The following is an 8,684-nucleotide window of genomic DNA, read 5'->3' as shown; positions in this document are numbered from 1 at the left end:
GGCTGCCCGTCGTCGTCCTGCAGCTGGCTGGGCGGTGGTAGCTTGGCGCTCGCATCCCGGTGCCTGCTCCGCCGAGCAGGAATATTTTCACTGGACAGTCCCAACACTGTTTCCAGCATATTTTCCACTTGTCTGACTTTGTTCTTGTCCCTGAATGGAGTAGGAGGTGGAGGGTTTTTTTCTACTGAAATCATAAAAATCTCTTTCCTGGCATGTGTGCATTCAGATTCGCTCTTGATAGGCTCATGCTATTAACTGCAGCTGGGTTTGTTGTAAGCAAGCGTTTCTGTCTTTGGTGAGGATCACATGTGGACTTGGGATTGCTTGACCCCTGCAAATGGAATGGAGGTTTTATTTCTGTATTTTTATTGTGTCTTTTTCATTCTCCAATCCATACGCTGGCTTGGGCTTGTTTGCAAAAGAAAGAAATATTTGGCTTATTCAATGGTCATGCAGTGAAGGCAGGTGCTTACTGAGGGCTCAGGAGCTGTTTTTATAATCTAGGGACCTGTTTTTATAACCTAGCAGACTAAAATTTTCAAAACAAATTTGGCATGCCTTAGGTGTTTCTAAACCTTTGTGTGACAAGCACCCCAAAAATGATAGCTCGAGGGCACTTGCATCTCACTCTTAATTCTATTAGAAATATAAATCAATGGGCTGGAGAAACAGCTCAGTAGAAAAAGCACTTGCCTGGCAAGTACAAGCACTTGAGTTCAATCCCCAGTTCTGAAAAAAAAATATATATATATATATGTATATATATATATATATATGAATTAAAAAACAAGAATAATTAATTAAGACATGTTACATACAGGTACACGTTTCCTATGATGAACTGATCATTATGTATGGCAAATGTGTACTAACAGAAATAAAATTTAAAAAGAATAGTTAAAAAAATACACAAATTAAAAAACAAAAACTAAAACAACACAAAACAAAATCCTTCTGTCAAAATATTATTACCTAAGTCTGTACACTTGAACTCCAAGTTCTTCTTATCCATGAAATCCAGAGTCAGTGAGTTCCCTATTGTTCATGTAAGGTGAAAAGCGGATTTCAGGAAATAGTTGTCTGATATGCTTGTAAAGTTATTATAGGGCTGAGACTGTAGCTCAGTGATAGAGCACCTGTTTAGTATGCATGAGGTTGATTCCCAGCACACACACACACACACACACACTCTCTCTCTCTCTCTCTCTCTCTCTCTCTCTCTCTCTCATTATAAATATTGGGTCATAAACATTGAAGACAATCTGGCAAATTCTGATATTGTAATGAATACAATGTAGAAACACCATGAGTCATGGATTCATAGAGCTGTGAAGTATTCAAAAAGATGTGGCAGTGGCATTTTTATTTTTTAATTTTAACAGGTCCTTTACTAGAGAAACAAAGTATGCAGGCAGCTTAATTGGCATAGAGTTCTCCATGATCCAAATGGTGTTTCTCAAAATCCTTTCCTGACCACCCCTTAAGACTGATCCTTTTTCTTCTCTGTACGAGTTTGCATTGGCAGGAATTTGATCTATAAAAACTAGCTTTCAGTTTTATTCCACAGGGGAGAGAGAGAGAGAGAGAGAGAGAGAGAGAGAGAGAGAGAGAGAGAGAGAGAGAGAGAACATGCCAGGCTGTTTTAAGAACCCAGCTGCTTGCAGCCTCCAACAGTGGGCTCAGGTGCTAGACCCCCTTGCTATTTGAAATGGGAGAGAATCTAATCCAGGGGGGCCCAAAGTTCTCCACCACATATCCCTTTATTATTTTTCTCCTACACCTCATGTATTAGACTCTAAGTCTCTTAGGTACAGGATAAACATCTTTCTTATTCTTGAGTCTTCTGTGCCTTCCAAACCATAGAACTTCAATTAATTTGTAGAACAGAACTGTGTGGAAAAGCTTTGGAATTAGGCCTCAATTTGAATCCCAGTTCTGCCAATTATCTGCTATGTAATCTTAGTTAACTTATTAGACCTCTCTGAAACTGTTTTTCTCATTTTTCAAAATGGGAAGTGGCATTATAATTATATATTTATTTAATAATTGTACCATTGCAGGGCCAGTGAGATAGCTCGGCAGGCAGACCAGGTGCCTCAAACCCCAGCCACATGCCATTCTGGCCCTGCCCTTGGACACACCGAGCCGGCCACTGAGTATGGGCATGGTGGCACATGGCTGTAATCCCAGCACTAGAGAGACTAAAACCAGGAGGATCACTATGAGTCCAAGCTGCATAGTGAGACCCTGTAACAAATACATAAAACATAAAATAGATAGATAGATAGATAGATAGATAGATAGATAGACGGATAGATAGATAGATACCATTGCAGTCATACACTCCTTAATGACACTCTGTTAGTAATGGACAATATGGATAATGGTGGTCCCATAGATTGTGACATTGCTTGGTGATGTCATAGCTCTTAATTTTTATAAGTACATTTTGCGATGTTTGCCTGATGGTGAAACTGCATTTCTCAGAATGTATCTTTTTATAACTTGGAGAAGTAAAGAAGATAGCACATGAAGACACTTCGTACTTTACAAGGATCTACTTCCAGCAAGTGGCACTCCTTTTCATTCGTGTACCAAAGGATTTTCTCATTAAAAAAATTAATCAAACACACATCTCTTTAACTCCAAGTTTATTCTGATCAACATGAAATGACTTAGGACAAGGTTGAGAAACAAGGTCAATCTTCTGGCTTTGGATTCTAGGTCAGACAGGTCAAAATCAACCTAATATATTTGGAGCACAGGTTTGGCAAGAGCGAGCACTGTGTAGTGAAAAAATGGGTTAGAGCCACATGGCATTAGGTCTCCATTCTTCCATTGACTCTTCCATTGACTTCCAGTGACCATGGCAAGCTCTTAACCCATCCCAAACCCCAATTTTAGCTTCAATAAAATGGGAATAGTACGTGGTTTATAGAGTTGTCATTAGAATTGGATGAGATATCGATAAAGCCCCAGCATAGCATCTGGTACGTAGCAGGCGTCCAATTAAATGATGGCTGTTATTTATATTAGTGTAGGGAGTCTAGCCAAATTTGAAAGTTTACACTTAGTATAAGAGTGGTAACTGGTTTTAAAATTAGGATTATTTTTCATGCCACAAAGATTGCAGATATAAGTAAATATGGTGTTTCTACTCTGGGGAGATTTTTTTTTTTTTAAAGAGCTACTCTGTGTTAAGAGCAGGCAGTAGATCTGAGTTCTAAGCGCTTGCTTATCCTTTCATTTGTGCATCCAGTCAAGATGGCCTTCAGTGTCCACTCTATTAAGCACTATCTTACATGCTAGAGACAATATCCTGTACCAATAGCTGATTTACTTCTTTTGAAGCGTTAGCTTTCCAAGCAGCCTCTGCAGTGTTAACTTGGCCTCCAAGTGGGCCACACACGTACATATAAGGGGGATAATATGTGTATGTGCATGCATCCGTGTATGTGGGTTTAACATTTTAGCTTTTTATAAGGTTCTTTTGAAATGTGATTCATTGAATTAACTGTCTTTCTCAATCATTTTCAGATATTGTAACAATAACCTTTTAATTGTTTAAATATAGATATAAGTAGCATGTTGCTTTATATATTTTTTAATTAATTAATTTTTTTTTTACACTGGGGACCAAGCTTAGGACCTTTCACTTGCCAGGAAGGCGCTTATGCCACTGAGCTATCTCCCCAGCCCAGCACCTTGGTTTATGAACATAATTTATTTTATGATTTTGGGGATGATCACTGCATTTGTGTTAATGTGGGGAAGATGGCTGTGGTCGTGTTTATCACTTGAGGTAGAGTTTGTGAGTGGAAGCAAAAATTTGCCCAACACTTTTGTTTGCAAACTGAATCGTTTGCAAGTAGAAGAGTTCATGAACCAAGGTATTATTACACTTTACTGCCTACAGCATAATGTTCAAACTCTTTATTATATTATATAAAAACTGATAACATTGTGATGCCTATTTTCAGTTCATCTGAACTCCTCCTTCCCTACACATCTTATATTTTAGTGACACCAAACTACTTTTGGTTCTTTTGAGGCCTTGTATTTTCAAGTCATTGTCGCATATTGTTCTCTCTGTCTCAAAACCATCATGTGCCTCCGCAGTCCTCCTTACTTATTTTCTTTACTCATAGGTCTGCTACAACTTTTTTTTTTTTGAACCACAGAATGAACTCAGGCCCCTGCATCTGCCAGGCAAGCACTTATTCCACTGAGCCATCTCTCTGGCTTCTGCTACAATATTTTTGGAAGGCCCTATGTTATTTTAAGTTTCTCTCCTTTGCTAGACCTTGGCCTGAAGGGCAAGGCCTTGATCCTGTTTATCTTTTCAGTCCTGGTGTTAAAGTATGGTGGATGAGGTATTATTACTATTATTGTTTTTGTGGGACCAGGAATTGAACTCAGGCCCCTGCACTTGCCAGGCAAGCGCTTATTCTACTGAGCCATCTCCCCAGCCCCTGGATGAGATATAATTGGTGGTGTTAATCAAATTAAGTTTACTTTGCAGAACAAAGTCATGGCATAAACAAAGCCTACTTTTTGCTGCTGTTTTATAACTTACTGTACAATCAACAGTGAAAATATTCCTGCCTTCTTAGAAAGGGTTTATTGATCTGAGGGAGCAATAATTTCTAGAATAGCAGAAATTTTGCTTTTAATAAGCTCTCATTCTTTTTAGGAAAGTTATTGAAGCAAAATTCTAAACTTTTCTCTCTCTGGCATCTAGGCACTAATGAATCAAACATTTATAAAATATTTTTTTAAATGTGCATATAACTTGAATATTAAAAATTTTCTCCTTCAGGCTACACTATGGAGCAATGTCTACAATGTATTTTCAATTAGAATAAAAATAACTTAAGATTCGGAACTAAAACCCTTTAAAGATGAATCAATAACACCACTTTGCCATCAGCAAATATAGTGCTATTAGAGTACTGAAAAATTAAAGACAAGGCCATTCTTGGTTGATATTTTTAAAAGTCTACATTTTTAATGCTGCTAAGTGCTAAACACCTAGCTCCATGGAATGGTGGAGGAAAAACAGCTGATGGCATAGATTAGACGCCCCTCCAGACGAGGATATTTGGCCGTGGAACTGGTTTAGACTGAGCATGTTGATAAGATAAATTTCTAAATGTCCTTGGTTTTTCATTGAATATATGCTCCATGCTATCCTCTGCTTTGTATCTTGCTTTTAGAAGTTGTATACCTTCCTAACATTTTTTTTTTTTTGCAGTACGGGAGGTTGAACCCAAGACCCCGCATCTCCCCAGGCCCCTAACTTTGATTTAAATGGGCCTGCATGTTTTTAAATGCTTAAACACAGTGGCTGGGAGTAGGTATTTAAAATGATTTCTGCAATGCTTGGTAATTATTTAATTTTCTTTTATTGCCTTGAAATTCCTAAATTGTCTTTTAAAACCAGAATAAACTTGTATACCCATAACAAATTAGTGTTAATTATACTTATAAAATACCTCAGTTAAGTCTTCTGATAATATTTTCTATGATCAAAATCTAACACTTTATATGCTAAGAAATTTACTGGGTAAACTATTTTTGTTTGCCTTATTGTTTTCTGCCCCTATACCTATTTTGCTATGCAAAAGCTTTATGTCAATTTACTTTTTTGAGCCGTTTAAGACCAAACCAAATTATTCTTTCAGCACATTTTAAACAATCCCTTAAAGACCTCTTTTTCTTGGCTATGTTTCTAATCTTGGCTTATCACGATAATATTTCATGCTCCATGCTTCTGAAAAAATTCAATATTCAAGAACAAAGTAATCCAGAGCTTTACTTCATTTCAGTCTTTTTATGTCCTAGGGCTGTCCCAACTCAATGACCCAGTTTTTATTGTGTCACATCTTGCTGTCTGTTGCTGACTGAAACCAGCTTGCCTAATCCTTTTTCTGTCCCTTATCAGTTTTTCCTTAATTCAAAATCCACCCCCCCCTTAAGTCTTTGCACTTCTCCTTTTGCAGCTTTTAGATTTATTTTTTTCTTCCCAGGAAACTCAATGTTCCTGTGGTAGGTACTCAGTAATACAAAGACAACAGCATACTAAAGTCCATAAATCTGTCCTTTTCAAATTTTCATTGTAATATTTTTAGAAGTGTGGGTGGTGAACAGAAAGTGAGTATAATATACATCAAGTGTCCTTAAAGATGTTCATACCTTATGTCTTGGCAATTTCACTTCTGAGAATCTGCCTTACAAGAAAGAGGAATAACCTAAAATACAGAAAACATTATATACACAAGATGTTCATTACAATGAGATATACATGGATGTATGTATATGCAAAAGAAGAAAGCAAAAATATTCAACAGTAGGAGAAAAATTAAATAAATTGGAGTTCATCTACTTAATAGAATAATGTGTAAACATTTAAAATGATGGTTATGGGGCCAGAGAAATTGTTCAGTAGAATAAGTGGTTCCCTGGCAAGTGCAAGGGCCTGAGTTCAATCCCCGGTTCTGTGAAAAAAAATAAATAAATAAAAAATAAAATAAAATAAAATAAAATAAAATAAAATGATGGTTATATAATTATGTAGAAACATGGGCAAGTACTTAAAATATTTTCAGATAAACAGGATGCAAAATTTTAAGTGCCTATGATCACATCTATGTATTTAAGAAAACATTTCCATAATGCCAGCACTCTGGGCAGGAGGATCAAAAATTCAAGCCCAGTCTGGGCAATTTAGCCAAGACTGTTTCAAAATTAAAAAGAAAAAAGAATAAAAAGGTGGGGGTGGCAGAGTTTAGGAGTTTTAAGGGCCTAGGTTCAATCTGTAGGGAGGAATTGAACTCAGGGAGAAGCATTTATACAAGGAAACATGACATTTGCTAATAGTTGCTACTTTTGGCTGGTAGAATTATAGATGGCTTTTCTTTACTTTCACAATCTTGTGCTATTTCAGTTTTTTAAAGCTATAATCTTAACTGATTCAAATAATCATTTAAGTAGATTATGTCAAGTATAACTTAAGACTTTCAGATGAAGCCTTAGTATGTATGTCTAACAATAATGTAATAACTGGGGGCAATAAGACAATGATACATCATTTTGTTTGCTATTGTAGTAATCTCTGAAATGATGAATTAGAAAAAAAATACCTATTTTAAAAGAACATTATTTAAAGAACTTTAGTAGGTTCTATGTTGCTTTCCAGTTTTTTTTACTGCTACTCCCTTTAGGCCACCTTGTTCTCTCCTAAATGCTAAATCCCTGTTGATCTCTTTACCTCTAGCCCAACTCTTTCAATTCATTTTCCACAGTTTCCAGAGAGAAAGAAGTGGGGGCTTTTTACAATCCAAATCTGTATTCTTTTCTCTCTCTCTCTCTCTCTCTCTCTCTCTCTCTCTCTCTCTCTCTCTCTCTCCCTGTATTTAGTACAAGGTCTACAGGGTCTCACTACACAGATGGGACTTGTAGTGATTCTCCTGTTTTCAGCCTCCTAAGCGCTGGAATTACAGGCGTGTGCCACCATGCCCAGTCTCAATTGAACCCCTGTCCCTGAGCCTGCCTAAGCAGGCATTTTAATCTGCTGAGCTATCTGACCAGCCCTACAATCCAAATCTGTTTGTGAGACTCCCTTTTAAACTCATTAGGGATTCACAATATTCTAGTCATCACCTTAGCTTACTACGCCTTCCAAACTTCTCCACCCTAGTCCATACCACTTCTGCTCTACCAGCTTCACTCACCTGCTTATAAATACCTAAATCAGTACCACAGTCACCATTATTTCTACCTTTTAATACTAAATTTAAAACCCACTCATTCTTCAAATCTCAAGTGTCACTTTCTCTAGGAAGACTTTTCAAATTCCTTAACTCACTCAGATGTCACTTCTCTGTGATCCCCCAGTATCTGCCACAGTATGGTGGGGATCCCCCATTTGCTTTTCTGCCTTTCCACCAGGCAGCAAACTCCTTGTTTGTTCAGGCAAGTAGGAATGAGTGTGAGCATTTAAACTGAACGTCTACTCCTCCCCTCCAGCATGAGCGAGTGAGGTGCACGCTAAGTGATGTTGATGGAGGGCCATTGTGCAGCTAACCCTGGGCGCTAAGTGCAGAAGCACAGAGGGGAAATGTTCTGGAAGAGAAGGGCTGTGAGGCACTCCAAAGCGCTGCATCCACCCAGTGCACCTCCCTGATGGTTATATTTCTTTCCTTCCCACCTCATACCCAAGGACTGGGAGCACTTCTGTCTTTAGCCCCTCCAGCACTTCTTGCATATTCCAGGCAAGCACTCAAATATAGGTTAAATTAACAAGCTTCAGTATTTTAAAGTATATTTGTTTTCTAGAAATTCACCCCTACCCTGTCTCTGATGAGAGAAAAAAAAAAGGTGGAAAATAAAATATTTGCCAAGTTCAACATCTTAACTAGAAATTTTCAGAAGTGTGAAATGATGGAGAGAAGAATATTCAGAAATTAAGGATTAGTGAATGTTTTCAGACAAAATCAAGATAAAGGCTGTCTCCACATAAAATGCATCAATTGACGTATAAGTTTCTCTTCTATCTCAATTATAAACACTTGCATAGAGAATCAGGTACAGTGGTCCCTTCACTCAGGGCGGAAGTTATATTCCAGACCTCCACCCCCCAATAAGTGAAAATCAGCAAAGTATAGACAGTATAGACTATATAT

The sequence above is a fragment of the Octodon degus genome, unplaced genomic scaffold (genome assembly GCF_000260255.1).
Source record: "Octodon degus isolate 3935 unplaced genomic scaffold, OctDeg1.0 scaffold00078, whole genome shotgun sequence".
Lineage (NCBI taxonomy): Eukaryota > Metazoa > Chordata > Mammalia > Rodentia > Octodontidae > Octodon > Octodon degus.
Note: the sequence above shows the minus strand (reverse complement) of the source record.